Below are 14,292 nucleotides of genomic sequence, written 5' to 3' on the forward strand. Positions count from 1 at the left end.
TTCTTCAGCCCTTTTGGTCTGGTTTTGTGCCCACTGTAGCCTAAAGCATCATGGCAGGCTTAAGGGTGTGTTTGATGCTGTAGTGGTATGGTTCCTGGTCTGGGAGGTGATGGAGGAAGGCCTCAGTCATGGGGCTGATCTGTGTTTCACATTTCCCAGCCTGCTCCGTCTGCACTAACGCTCCTCTCCTGCAGCCGTAGATGAGGAAGCCTCGGAAAGGCCCGTACAGGCACGATCCTGCGTACGTGAGAGCTGTAATTAACAGCCTGCTCATACCGGCCTTGAGTCATCCGTCTTACCTCCCTGCAGCCTTGATCTGGAAAGCTCAGCCCCAGTCGAGTGCTGTGGGTTTTTTTTTGTGTGTGAGAATTTTGGTATCAATGCGCATCAAGCTACCACCTAAAGTACATGTAAGCAAAACAGAGCTAAGAGCTTAAATGTTTGCCAAAAATATGCTATTGCCATAAAAAATGGCAATCAGTTGTAGGAAGGTAAGGAAGGATGAAGTTAACTCTGGGAAGAATATCTGGTATTTCAGCTCAAGGTGTGAGGAAATTCTTATTTTACCTAGTGTTAATTTGTAAATTACAACCATATGAGTGTGACTGTTGCAATTCAGGAATGGCACATACAACGCTCTTGAAGGATGCTGTGCATTACATTTCCACCGCATAACCTGCCTTGGGCTTCTTTTTAACATCTCCCTTTGAGCTGAACGTTTTTCTGGAGGTTTCTTAACTTTGGGTGGCCTGCGTGAATTTTAACAACCAAGCACAGTCGGGATGAGTAATAGGAGAGTCAGTGTTATTTCTGAATTTCCTTGTCTTTGAAGACTGAAGTCAGATGCTTTATTCTTCTGGCTGTAATCAAAAGCCTATGGTTTGATTTTTCTTTAATATATGTATATATTTCAAGTCTGTGCCCTCCCTTAAGTTGGTTTGCAGTCCCTTTGGAAATACCTTAATTATCCAGATTTAAGCAAAGGTCTGCAGGAAGAAGGCTTTCTTACAGAGGCTGGTTTTGCTCATCATATTTTACTGCAGTTGCATGGTCTTTGTGTTGTTTTTTTTTAGGTGGAAAACCAAAGAAAAGCTTAGTTGCGATATTTCTTTGGTGTTTCCTCTGCAGCAGTTCATTTATCATGTATTTATGCAGTGTTATATATGCCAGGTAATTTATATAATTACGGTGCCATTAAGCTTGTCTAGTTAGAATCAACAAAACCAGAAAATGTGAAATTCAAGTGTCTGCAGTAGAGGTTGCCTGGTTATGTTATATCCTGTACAGGGTTTCTGTGTGCAGTCCTTCCTTTCTCTTTTTCTGTGTATGAGCCTTTGACACCAGCACGAATTGCACTGAGGTTTAATCATTCCTAAATGATTAAGCAGGAAAAATATTTGATTGGAACGACATATATGTAAAACATTACTTCTTTAGTGATGTTATTAGAATATTTAATATTTTCATTTCCTGGCCTCTGGGAATTTTACTATGCAGCCTTAATGCTGCACTCCAAAGGAATCAGGGAATGTTTTCCCCATGGTAATTTGCTGAGCTTCTTGCTGCAGGATGTTACCGAGGGCCAAAATTCAACGTCTGAGACGATGCCAGTAATTAAATAGTGTATGTGAACTGTTGGAGCAGCTGAGATTAAGGCAAAAACCCACCCAAAATAAAAAAAAACAGCCCTTTGAAATTAAGAATGTTGGAAGGGGAAGGGATTCATATTTCAGCATATAAATTGATATTAAAAAGAAGATTTCTCTGGAGCATGTTGGGAGACGTTGCTGTCCCTGCTCCATCCAGAGTCCTCTTCTGGTCCAGCCTGGATGCTCTTGCCTGTCAGCAGTGATGTTTAGCATGAAACATCGTGGGTTTGTACACCAGAAGGGATTGCTCCTTCCTTTCTCCTCAGCAGTCACCATAGTGCAGCACATTCTGCAGGAGACCACAGCAGCGGGGATATTTCCGAGTGTTTCCAACCAGGGAATACCAGGCAATGCGCTGTTGTGAATGTCCTGAATTCTCCCACACTTCCCTCCCAGCAGTCGTCCCACATCTGATGGCGCTTGCTTCATTTTCATATCTCCCAGCTAAGGCAAGTGCCACGCGCCCAGCTTGTTCGTCACCTTGTGCCTGAATTGATGGGAGTTGCTGCCTTTGTGGCTGGGAACACAGGTCTGACATCTGATAGCAGGGCAGAACCTTTGGTCTTGGGGCAAATGTCATTCCTGAAGGGGAGGGAGATGTGTTCCTGCACTGGAAGCTGGCTCCAGGTTGTTTGGAAGAGATGTTGAGCCAGGTTTTGCTGAGGTTGAAACAACCTTTTTGGCTGTGCTTCCTGTTGGAGCATTTTCATTCATTAGCTTATAATAACTTTGTGGATGAAAGTTGGTTGGGTTCCAGTTGGCACTAAAATAACAAAAAACCTGATCTTTCGTCCTTCATTCAGTATATTCCCCAGGTACTGTTTTCTTCAGACTTGGTCTTAAAAAAAACATTTTTTCGCAGGAGTTAAGACTGGCTCATTCAGCTTTCAGGCCTTTCTTTGCTCCATGGTGTGTTTATCAGTTCCAGTCTGAGAGCACAGTGCCCTTTTCCTGGCCAGAAAATGTGAAAATGTGAAGCTGTAGAGGGAGGGAAAAAAATAAAGCAATGTTATTTCCTCTCAGAAGTCATCACGTATGGAGCTGATACTGATGGCATTCTAATAGATGAGGTGCTCCCCATCCAATATTGCGATAGAAATCCATCGTGTGCAGAACCAGCGAGGGTGGGAAATAAACACACGCACAAAAAAAAGAGATTGATTTGCGTTGGGAGGAGGGGGAAAGGCAAAATGTAATAAATGGGACTGTTAAATGTTAGGTGATTTAATGGGGTCTTGTCAGCCTCTTCTAAGAGCTCTTGGAATCCTAATAAAATAATTCAGAAACCTTGGGGAAAAAACAGCTGCTCCTCATAAAGCTCTTGTCCAGCCAAGTTGAAGTCTTTTTTTTTTTTTTTTTTTTTTTGATGTTTGCTTGATTATAAGTTTTCCTATTTGTATTTAGATAAGGGTTTGAAACAGGATTAATCTCAGGAAATTGGTGTGGCACAACCATCTGCATGGTTTCAACAGTTTGCCTGCATAATGTGGGTGCTTAACCGTGCCTCTAGGGGGGAAAATGGATCAGGATTTGTGCTGGAAGCAGTGCCCCCAGCCTGCTTTGTGTGCAAGATCTCGCTTTTCCCACAAATTCAGCCTGCGAGGGCAACTTTTGGGATCGAAATGACTTGCAGAGCTTTGGGGAAAAAAAAAAAAAGTGCAAACTTTAAGAAATTTCATCTTTGCTGGAAGGGTTTAATCCCAGGGATGCTGGAGATGCTTTCTGCAGGAATTGCTCGCCCCGGGGGGCTGCAGCCATGGGAGCAGCCGCGGCTTTCCAGGCCTTAGATCACAGCCAGGCGGGCAGGGAGCGGCCGGCCGGGACGCCGTTTTCCAGAGGAAGTGAGGCAATGTCACGTTTGGTAGGAATTATTACCGCCTCTGCAACATCTTCACACAAGGTGAGGCTGCTCAGAGAGGAGAAGCAGCTGACGGGAGGTCTGGAGGGACCATGGACGTTCGCGTCTTTGGGCCCTGTCAGCACCTCAGGATGCCGGGTGGAGAGATGTGTGGCACGGGGAGGATAACCCATAGAAATTGGGAAGCAGTGCTCCCACCTCAGCCGGGAGCCCCAGCCTCCCTGCGCACCCCTACGTGCATAACCCGCCTCTTAGCTCAGCCTTCAGGGAGGCCTGATCCCGGTCCAGTGCGCCTGCGCGAGGCCACAGGCCTGTCTGACTGGTTTCCACCTGCCAGCCCGGTTACTGACGAGCTTTTTTAATAGGCAGAGTGCACAAATGAAATGCTCCCAGCTTCAGCAGCGGCTGCGAGCGGTGAAGGCAGAGGCCGGCCTCCTGGAGCCCGCAGCCCAGGGCGTCCTGGTCCTTGCCTCTGCTCCTCGGGGCTGTGCTGCCGGCCCGCTGCCTGGTCCTATTTGTGTTTGTTGTTTCCCACTTTGTGTACTTGTGTTTGCATCGCCAGGCTTCTTGTTTGGGCTAAATAAAACCTCAAAATCGAAAATATTTTTCCCAGGAGCGAGGCAAGAGCAGCGCAGCTCTTGGAAGAGGCTGTGTGTGAAATTATGCTCGGTGCTGTTTCTCCGCTGGGGCTGTTTGTCCTCGGTTTGCTCCACATGAGCTTTTGGCTTTTGGATGCACAGCCTCTGCCTCCAACCTGTGTGGGATGGGACCTCCTGCAGCGCATCGCTTGGCGAGGCTCAGGAAGGGCTCACGACACTGTTTATCCATTTTTGCTCAATTTTTGACTCCTTCCTGTCTTTCCTGTTCTTACCCAGCCGCTCGGCTACGGGGGGGGGGGGTGGGGGGAGAAAAAAACCACACCAGGTTTCCTCCCAATATTGGTTTGAACGTTCTGGAAAACAGGAATCGTGAGTCATCGGTCCCGAATTAACACTCCTGTGCAAGGCTGAAACGACCTGCGAGGGATGGGTCCCCTCTGGGGACAGGAAGAGCCTGGTGTCCCGCTTGTAACTCTCAAGGCTACCGTGCAGCCTGTGGCGGCTCTTCCGTTTATAAAATCCTCGTTGGCGAGGCTTGTAAACACCTCTGTCTGCGTTAGCCTTGCTTCATAATTGAGGGTTTTAGCCTGGGAACAGGTTTTAAAAGCTCGCTGCCCTCTTCTGTTGCTCTTACGCTTTAAAACTCAGCATGTAAAAGTTTCTGTGAGCGTACTTGGAGCCTGCGGAGATCGGCGATTTCTGAAGGTATTTGTTCAGCCGTATTTCTGTTGCAAGATATAAACACAAGCCACAGAGTATCTTGGATCTCCAGGGCCTGGTTCTGACCCATGCCTTGGTGTGGGGAAGGATGGTGCCTCTGCATCACCCAGTGCGCTGTTGCCAGTTGAAGGATGCTTTTTCTCCTGCCTTTCCCCACATTCTTGCTGATGAGAATAAGGCAAAATTTCTACACCTGTTCTGTCCATCGTGAGACCATCATTTTTTTTCTGTATCCCTTGACCTTTGTCATTTTAGTAATCAGGATTTGACTGAAGGGTGGGGATTTAATCAGGCCTTGGGAGTCCTAGTTGGTTGATACTGTTAAAGAAGAAGGAAAAAAAAAGTCCCAGAGCCTATCTAGGTTAAAAAACAAGTATCCTACGTCAAGATGAAATTCCTCCTTTGCTGAAACATGGTTTGGAAAAATATTTTACCATTACTTCTCCTTTCAAGAGGCTGACCTTGGATTGTTAATCTTAAAAATATGCAGCACAGATCAGTTTTTCGTTTGTACAGCGGGAAAAAATGCCACGTTTCTCAGCTCACCTCCCGAGAATTTGTGGAAACAAACCCAAAAACCAGAGTGACTGATAAATGGATTAGAGGCTAATCCAGGAGTGACAAGAATTTCATGCTGTCACAGTTGGTTTTATCTTGCTAATTTGCCATTGTTTTCTTGCCCTCCCATTATTCTTGTTGCAATTTGCTATGCATCAACGTGTGCATGTTAAGAAAACTTGTAATTCTGTGTGAAATGGTTAAGCTGCAGCCTTGGAAGTGGAAATGTTTGCATTTTTAGGCTCCGCTGATGTATGTTATACCCAGGCTTCATCCCAGTTGCTCAGCTCGGGTGGCCCTAAAATTTCTGCTGAGCATTTGGCACAACTCACCCCCTGCTGTTGCAGGCTCTGCTGAGGAGGCTGCCAGGTCTGAGTCTGCTCCGCACAGGTCCTGAGATGCACCCCAGCTGGTGCCAGGAGCAGCGGGGACCGTGATGCTGCTGGAGCAGGAGGGGGAGAGTAATCCCCCAAAAAACATTTACCTACAGTTACGTGTTTTTCTCATGACCCTACTAACAGCTGACTTAGAGCAGGAGGGCAGTGCTGGAGGATTGCAGCAGGGACTGCCTGTGCGACGTGGCTGCGGTGGCAAAACAGACCCGCAGGGCGTCTGAACGTGGTGAATGCTGGAAGTTAAGGGGAGAAATACCGAGGAGAGCAGCCATTCTTCTCTTCTTCTTCAGCTTCTCTTCCTTGGGTGAGGAGCAGAGAGGTTTGAGCAAGAGCTGCATCTCTTCCTGCACTGCAGCGTGAGCCCTCGGGGCTGGCGTTGTTCACTTCTTGGGTTAAAAGCCCTATATTTCTGACTGCTTTGAGGGGGTTGGTATCACTGAATACAGGCACTTTTTTGGAGGTTCTTGCTGATAGTGGGAATTGGAGGTGACTCATTTCTGGAGAGTTTCATCTTTTATTGGCCGCAGGGAAGGAAGGAAGCAGGGTTTGCCGCGTCATTTACAGTTTGGGTGGCAGTTCCCAGATTTTACCCTTTTAAAATACATGTCATTTCCAGTTATGCTTTACAGGAGCGTGAGGAGATCGCTGTGCATTTATTGAACAGATTTATTTTCCTATCCTGTTTCATCCTCACTCAGTTCTGAGAACTGGGGCACTATTTCGCAGGACTAAGTCCGTGTGGAAGAAGCTGCAGGGTTTTTGATAGACTGAATAGTACAAATAACACAGCACCCAAATCACCACGTGGGACTGGGCCTGGTTGAGAATTAAAGCTGTGGGTGAAAGGTTGTGCAGGGTCAGGATGCCCAGGGGGGCCTGGACAGGGGCAGGTTTGTGGAGGCATCACACTGAAGAACCAAGGTGAGCATCTCATGGGGGTGCTGGCACTGCCCCTTGGCATGCCTGGTAGATGCTGGTAGGCTTGTTGGAAGGAGATTCTCTCCGAGATAGTCTGGGGCTCATCCCTGAGTCACTGTGAGTGGTCACGTATAGCAGCCAGACGTCTGCAAAGGTAGAGCCCGACCTGGTGTAAGATAAACCAGCCCAGGCTCTAGCAGCAATTGCTATCGAGGCTAGTCCCCGAGGTTTGGAGGTTTCACAGTGAGAATGTAGTTAAATGGGAGACCCTCCCAAATGCCTTCATGTGTGTGGTGTGTGTGCTGGCCCCGCACGGAACTGCAACTCCCCAGGTCTCACTCGGGTGATTTATGTGCCTGCGGGTAAATCACACTAATTGGCACATTGGGCAGAGCGTTTAAATGAACGCAATAAGGAGTTGTGTAATTAGGAGCATTTCGATAAATACTGAGATCATTAGACTCTATGATCCTAATGGAAAAGAAGAGGTATTCAAATCATCTACTATTTTTTTGCTGGTGGTTTTGCACCTTCTGACGCTATTTTTTTATAGCAGAATAGAGAAATCCAAGGGAAACTGTGGTCTCTTCGCAAATTCCCTCTTGATTCTGTTCCACAGAGGCCGAGTTAAGTTACAAGTGTCCGAGTGCAGGCAAAGCTGCCGGCTGCTCTGCGAGGTGAGGCTGGTGCCCGTAGCCTCTGGACAAGCTTTCACCATCAGGGACCCAAGGAGGAGCCAGGTTCACCCCGTGCTCATGCAGGAGCAATTGGAGGTCAGCAGCAGGCCGCTAATTAGAGCTGCTCGTTACTGCTGGCCCCTGTTAGGTTTTGTGAAAATTTACAAAGAAGGTCATGGAGTTCAAATTGCGTTACTGGTGACCTGTGCACCCCTTCCTTTCTTCCTTCACCAAACGCTGATGATCTGATAAATTTTAATCAGTGAAAATACTGGAATGAGAATACGCAACTGAAGTCAGTGTGATAAAGAGCTCCTCAGGATCGACCCCGCACTTACAAATGTTTGGTTATGAAATGTGGCATGCACATATGAAAATATTTGCCTAAATGGGGTGGCCCGAACTTGCTGATGCCAAGGGAGGCTTGCTGCTCTTGCTTTACGCGAGGGTGGCGTGGGAATCCAGGAACCTGCCACCAGGCTCTGAGGAGGAGGGCTGGAGCACGGAGGAGTTAATTTGTAATGGAAGAGGAAACCTCAGGGGAGCAGGAAGGGAACTGGTAACACAGAAGTGGTAGGATTTCAGCCCCTGCAAAAATAGGCAACCGATCGCCGTGATAAGGAGGAGAGGTTAAAGCGATGCAGATGCAAATGGCAAAGCTGTGTGCACCGGGGAGATTTAGCAATGTTAGGAGACACCCTGGAAAAAAGTAAATAAATGAGACACAGAAAAATGAAACTTTTGGTTTTTTGGTATCTTTTCATTCCTCCCATCTTTCTTCTGCCAGGTTCCAGTTTGAAATAGATTAATTTCTGTCTGTACCTGAAGGCCTGTTACGACAAATAAAGATCTGAGCAGGCAAATGGAATGGAAATATTGGGAAATTGCTTTTCTTTCTTTTTTTTTTTTTTTTTTTTTAATGTTACTCTACTTGGGAGAATGACCAAGCTTTTAAAGTGTGAATACAGATCTGAATATATATGTATATATGGGGTGCTGCACATCTATATTAACTGTTTCTGTTATATTATTTCCTACTTTTAATGCTTGAGGCCTTGTTAAAATGGGTTTTATGGCAATGTTTGTTGGAACGTTAATATAAAATGGACATGCATCATATATAATTGTCCATTGCAAAATGAAGCCAGCAGATCGCAGTTTCACACTGCAGTGTGACAGAAGTCTGCTTTTTCTTGTTTTCTTTTTTCCTGTTTCACTTCCAGCCCCACGCAGCCCCAGCTGTGTGCTTCTGGCTCCGGTGCGCATCTCCAGGTTGCAAGAAAGCAGTGAAATGCTGAGGTCATTCATCTCTGAAAGCTTATAATAAGCTTATCAGGAAAGAACTATAAATACATCTTGTACCCCTCTTGCACTGGGAGACACTTCTTCAGGCCACGAATAATTAGGTTGGCCCACCTAAGCTAATTAGAAGCTGTCTCACCATTGCAAACACCCTCAGGGTAACGTTGTTAGGACTCTCTTACCAGGTTAATGGGTTCTCTGTACTCTGAATATTAGGTTGACCTTTACCATTGCGGCCAAAAATGCACTGTATGGGATCTTTAGCCATGTGCCCATTTGTGATTTGTTATCAATGAAGAGCCTCATCTCCTCCTTGGCTGGTGCTCGAGGGAGAGGAGAAGCCTGCCTGGAGCAGACGCCCTGGAGGCTGTCCATTGGCCCAAGAGTGCAACTCCAAGAACTTTTTTGCAAGCCTTTTTTGAATTGCAAGGTGGAAGCAGCTCCGTAGTTTGTCCCTGTTTGCATTTAGAGCCTTTGCACAATTTGAAAGGTTGCTTTTCTGCTGTGATTACCTTTCAGATCTAGTCAATGTGTTGTCTGGCAAACTTGACCCACCTGCTTATCTTCAAGAAAACAAATGTAGCAGCTATTGCTTACTACAGAATGTGAGCTGAGCCGCGTTTTTTTATTTTTTTCAGTGGGCTTGCTGTGATTTTGTTTTGACAGATTGAGCTGTGTTTCACTTTGCTTTCATTTTTCACCCTGTCAAAGGAATTTCTAGTGCTCGCCCCCTCGCCCCCCTCCTGCCTCTTGCTGTCTGCCTGGATCAGTGCACCGAAGCAGTGCCTCCCTCTTTGCATTGCTCGCCTGCAGCTCGCCGTGCTGCAGAGCTCTGAGCTGAAAATCCTGGTGGGAAGCTCAGGTCCAGCCCTGGCCATGGCGGTGGGCAGCACACTGTGCCCTAGGCTTGCAGCATCGCCTCGTGGTGGATATGCAGGAGGTTATAAGGGCAGGTGAGCCTCCAAAGGGGGACGACTTAAGCAGCTTGAAAGTTTTGTTTGACTTTTGTTCTGTGCTTCTTCTGAGCTGCCCTGATGTATGTGCCTTTGGCTGGGTCAGCTCCGCTGCTCAGCGTCAGGCGGGCCATGGCTCTGCCGCAGTGTTGTTGCAGGGAATGTGAGACTGAAGCTGTTCTCAGCTGTAAAACCTGGTTTGTTGAGGATTTAGGGCTTGGCTTCCTTCCATTCCTTCCCTCAGCTGAACTGCACCCCTTGCACAAGCCCACATTGCCGTCACTGTATTAGCCTAGGGAGTCTTCACACAGCTGATATGTTGCTTATATCAGGAGAAGGCAGCTATTTAACTAAAAGAATTAGAAAATTATAGGGTTTCCATCCAGCTCACTTGAATATTGGCACAGTTAAGCTGACCTGGCACTACGGGGTTGTAGTGATGAGTGAATGTCTGAGCCACGCTGATCTGAGCAAAAGGAAGCTGGAATCAGGTGTAAGCACAGCAGCTTCATGACAGTGGTTTCTGAATGGCCTCGGTAATGAAGTGTTAGGGGAATCTAGCACGTGAGATGTTGTAAATACATCAGGCAAGGTGCAGTCCCTGCCCCAGGGGAGCCTATGCACGAAAGAGGACAAAAGTACAATAACAGCGCAGCCGTCAGCATGGCGGTACGTGCGCCCTGCTTGGAAACCAGGCGTGCCAGCTGCCTCCTGGAGCGGGGCCGGGTGTCATAGATACCCGTGCTCTGTTTATCCTTGCAATCAGGCAGCAGCCCCGTGTCGGTGCAGGCAGTGCACACGCTGCTTTCCCTGACCATAAAGGCACCGGGCCCTCCCCTGTGCCTCCTCCTGCCTTGGGATGGGCTCTCCTGGGACCACCTAGCGCTCCTCTGCCTGTGAGGGATTTAAGCCATCATGATCACGTACCAAATCCCTAAGCACCTTTTCTTTCTTTCTTCCACACTTGGAGTACTGTTTTTGGAGGCAGTTTGCCTGCTTAATGCTGCGTTTCCTGAAAGTTGTTGAGCTCGCGGCGACCAGCAGGCCTGACTCAACCGTGGAGTCTTCCAAATTCTCTCCCAGTCCCCAGAAGTGTTCTTAGGACAAGCAGAGGAGATTTATTTGTCTAGCTGGTCAGATGGAGGTTAGTGTGAAATAAAATACACGCATGTGCTCCTCTCGCCCTCCCCTGGTGCTGGGTCAAGGCTGGCTTATTTTTCCTGGGTCCTCCCAGTGGCAGAGCCTCTGGGGGCTCTGGGCGCTGCTCCACAGCATCCTTCACGTTACACATCTGGTAGTAGGGAAAGAAATCCACTTCTATGTAGTCCAAAGATATTCCAGGGTAAATCACTAAGAGGCACACGGCTCTGTTACAGCTCTCTGCATGGCTGTGGGTCCAGTGCAGGCCTGGCCCTGCAGTGTGTCCCCTCTGAGGTGTCCCTAAAATTTGGGACCCAATGTGTTGGGTACGCCTCAGCCTGCTCGTGAGGTGCACAGGGCAGGGCCAGGCTGCAGTCCTGGCCTGGATGGGAGGGATTTATCTCCCAGAAGGTCTTTTCCTACAGCAAGTTGATGTTCAACGATGTGTGGCCCTCCTGGGGCTGAGCATCCCGCTCCTCTCCTGCCTACCACAGCTCCCTTCCCTGGTACTGGAGGGAGACTGCGGATGGAGGGGAGCTTGCGTTAACCTTGGAAACCAGCTTTTTCTTTCCCCTCCTCCCCTGCGAATGTTAAATGCTTCATTCTGTGCAGAGTTTAGCTACAGGTTACGTTTTAAATGTGTGCTGAAGCTGAAAGTGGCTGCGCTGGTAGCGAGAAAGAAATAAAAGCAGCGAGTTGAGATGGCAAGGTAGGAGACAAAGAGGCAGAGAGGCTGTAACTGACTGATTTATTACAGCCTAGAGAGCAACAAGTATTGCAGAGGACAAAATTCCTATAATGTTTATATATGGCTGTAAGAAATTGATCCCAGCTTAGATATGTTTTGTTGCATGCTGCTGGTAGGAATCATAAAAGTAGTGTAGCAAAGTTTTGAACACGGTGTTACTGCTGGTCTTTTCGATAGCCTTATTTGCCACAACAAAAACCTTTAATTTGTTATTCCTGCCAACTCCAGTTGTGTTTGCTTCAGACTCCTGTGCCGTTTCTGCTTGCAGAATTCAGTTCCTTCAGGCTTTTTATTTTTTTGTAATTCTCACTCATTGGAAAAAAAAAAAACACACAAAAAACAACTTGGGATTTTGCAGAAGTACTTTTTTCACAGAGGTGTTTTCTTCCATCTGGTATCTGTAGGGGAGTTTCCAGCTGAGGTGGGCCCAGCAAGTGTCCAAGGTCAGCCTCAGCACAAGTCCTGGCCTCCACAGGGACCTTTTCCACGTGTTGGTCTCCCTGCTCAGCACGTTCCAGCCATGCTGTGACCAAAGTGGAGGTGAGATGAACCATCCCGTGGGCTGCAGATGCTAGTGGAGTGGCAGTTTTAGAGCATTTTGGTTGCTGCTGGGCATTGCCAACACCCTGTAGTCGTCAGCAGCCCAGGGCTCCAGGCTGCTCAGCAGGACCCTGTCCTGCTCTTCTGTCACATCCAGAGCTTTGGGACAGCCTTTCCTCTTGCTGTCCTCCCACCTGCCCAGCGCAGTATGTGTCTCTGAGCATCTGTGAGCCACCACTGGTAACTGAAGTTCACAGAATCACAGAATTCTGTTATTTTCACCTGTTTGCTTTCTCATGCTCTCTTTCAGTGAATGCTTTCAATTGCTTTTCTCTTGGATCTTCTCTAAAGCAACGGCATCCTGTGTCCCTTCAGGAACCATGTGCTGTAAAGCTAGTAGGATAAAAGCTATAAAAATAAAATACATGGCTTGCTTGTAAAGACTAAAACCAGCAATAAGAGACACAAGAGTGCTATTTTCCAGTCTGCTGCCTTGCAAGATCCCTGCTCCCCTTCTGCGGGGCTGCTGGTAGGGCTGGTGAAGCGATTCAGGGTGGTTGCACCTGGTGGGACTGGCTCTTTTGGGACAGCGACTGCTTAGCACTTATCCTGCCTTTGACTTCATGTCTGATAACATAGTGCAGGCAGTGGCTGGCCTTCATTTTTGTGGATAACTCAGAGAAGACCGTAGATGCTCATTTGGCTTTTGCTTGCCAGAGGTTTGAGAGGTTGTGAACCCTGTCTGCTGTTTCAAATGAGGAGCGTGGGGTGAGGGGAGGAGAATGCTGAGAGGCTGTTTCAGCACGGGTGGGATGGGTTTGGTCCAAACTGGTGGTGAACAGTGCAGTTCATGAGCTGCTGCAGCTGTTTTTAGCTGCCCATGTTCTTATGTTATTTCAGTAACGTGGACACAGTGTTGTGGAGCTGCATGAAAGCAGTTCTACAGTGATTAACCTGCTGATCTTAGGTCTCTGCGTGACTGCTACTTGCATCAATGGAAGTGGCACTTGCTGCTTACTTTCTGACAGAGCAATGGGGTGAAGGATTTTAATTGCCATTTCTAGTTTCACTGATGATAGCGAGTGGAAGGAGTCTGCAGCTGACATTCATTCTCTCGGAGCAATCATCCCGCAGGATCACGGAAAATGATAGCAGGGAGCAAAGTGCTGAATCCCATCCAGCCTGCTCCCACCAAGAAGGAAAATCAATGGAAGTACATCTAAAATGGCACTGACTGTGGGGAGCGGACCAGAGAATGTGGCACTGAGAAGAAAGGACTCATTTCTGTTTATTATTTGTAGTTTTGCTTGCATCATGTCTGGCATTTTTTGGTATAGCTTTATGTGAAAATGAGGCATAATTCTTAAGTTGCGTGATATTAGATACAAGGCTATTTTATTTGAAATTTCTTGGGCAGTAAAAAGGTTGTGCTAGGGAAAGACCGAGATTTTTACAAACTGCTGCCTATAACGTGGATTTCTGAGTTTATTTAACTACCAGAAAAAGTGTCTTGAGCTTTTTTTTTTTTATTGCTATATTTTGCCTTTTTTTTTTTTATTGCTATTTTTGTTATTACTATTATTTTGCTGCTGAGTGCTGAGTATCTTTGAGCCTTCACTGGCTGTAGAGGGAACTGCAAGATGTTCAGTACATCCGATACTTCCTATGTACAAGGCCCAACCATGGATTTGAGTGCCTGGCACCTCTAGAAAACATCTTGATTCGTGTAATGTAAACTCAGGACAACCAAATTAGAATCAGATGCTCCTTCCCAGCTCTCCTTCGCCCCCCGTTTCGGTCCCAAGCCAAATGGTTTACCGTGGCATACAGCTGAATTACTTGCTTTATCTCATAAAACAAATAGGCCTTTGTTCCTCTCTCAGACTGATGTTTTCCTTAACTCTGTGTTGTGGCTTAGCTATGCTGTACCTTTCCTCTTCAACTTTTTGATTCCTCTCTTGCAGTTAATTTCAAATTCGGCCCTCACCAGTACCTGTCAGAGTTGTCCATTCCTTGCTGCAGGGATCCTGCTGCACAGACAGCGGAGCTGTGCTGATCAAGTCTTTGCTCTTGTTGTTTTTGTTTGGTTTGCTATAGTCTGTATCACTTCCCATTTACAACTGCTTTAATTGTATGGTTGGAAAAACCCTCTCACTCGGCATTGGGAAAGGAAGCGGAGCTTAAAAGGAAAGCAAAAATCCTTAATCTTCAGCATTTAATTTAATAAACAGTATT

The 14,292-nt window shown here is 47.0% G+C and overlaps 1 protein-coding gene across 22 annotated transcripts in view; it reads left to right on the top strand.

Annotated features, from left to right (window-relative positions):
• Positions 1-14,292, top strand: part of MAGI1 (membrane associated guanylate kinase, WW and PDZ domain containing 1) — a 318,457-nt gene that overhangs the window by 26,869 nt on the left and 277,296 nt on the right. The gene's annotated exons all lie outside the window — the stretch shown is intronic.

The sequence above is a fragment of the Aythya ferina genome (genome assembly GCF_964211825.1).
Source record: "Aythya ferina genome assembly, chromosome: 10".
Classification (NCBI taxonomy): Eukaryota; Metazoa; Chordata; class Aves; order Anseriformes; family Anatidae; genus Aythya; species Aythya ferina.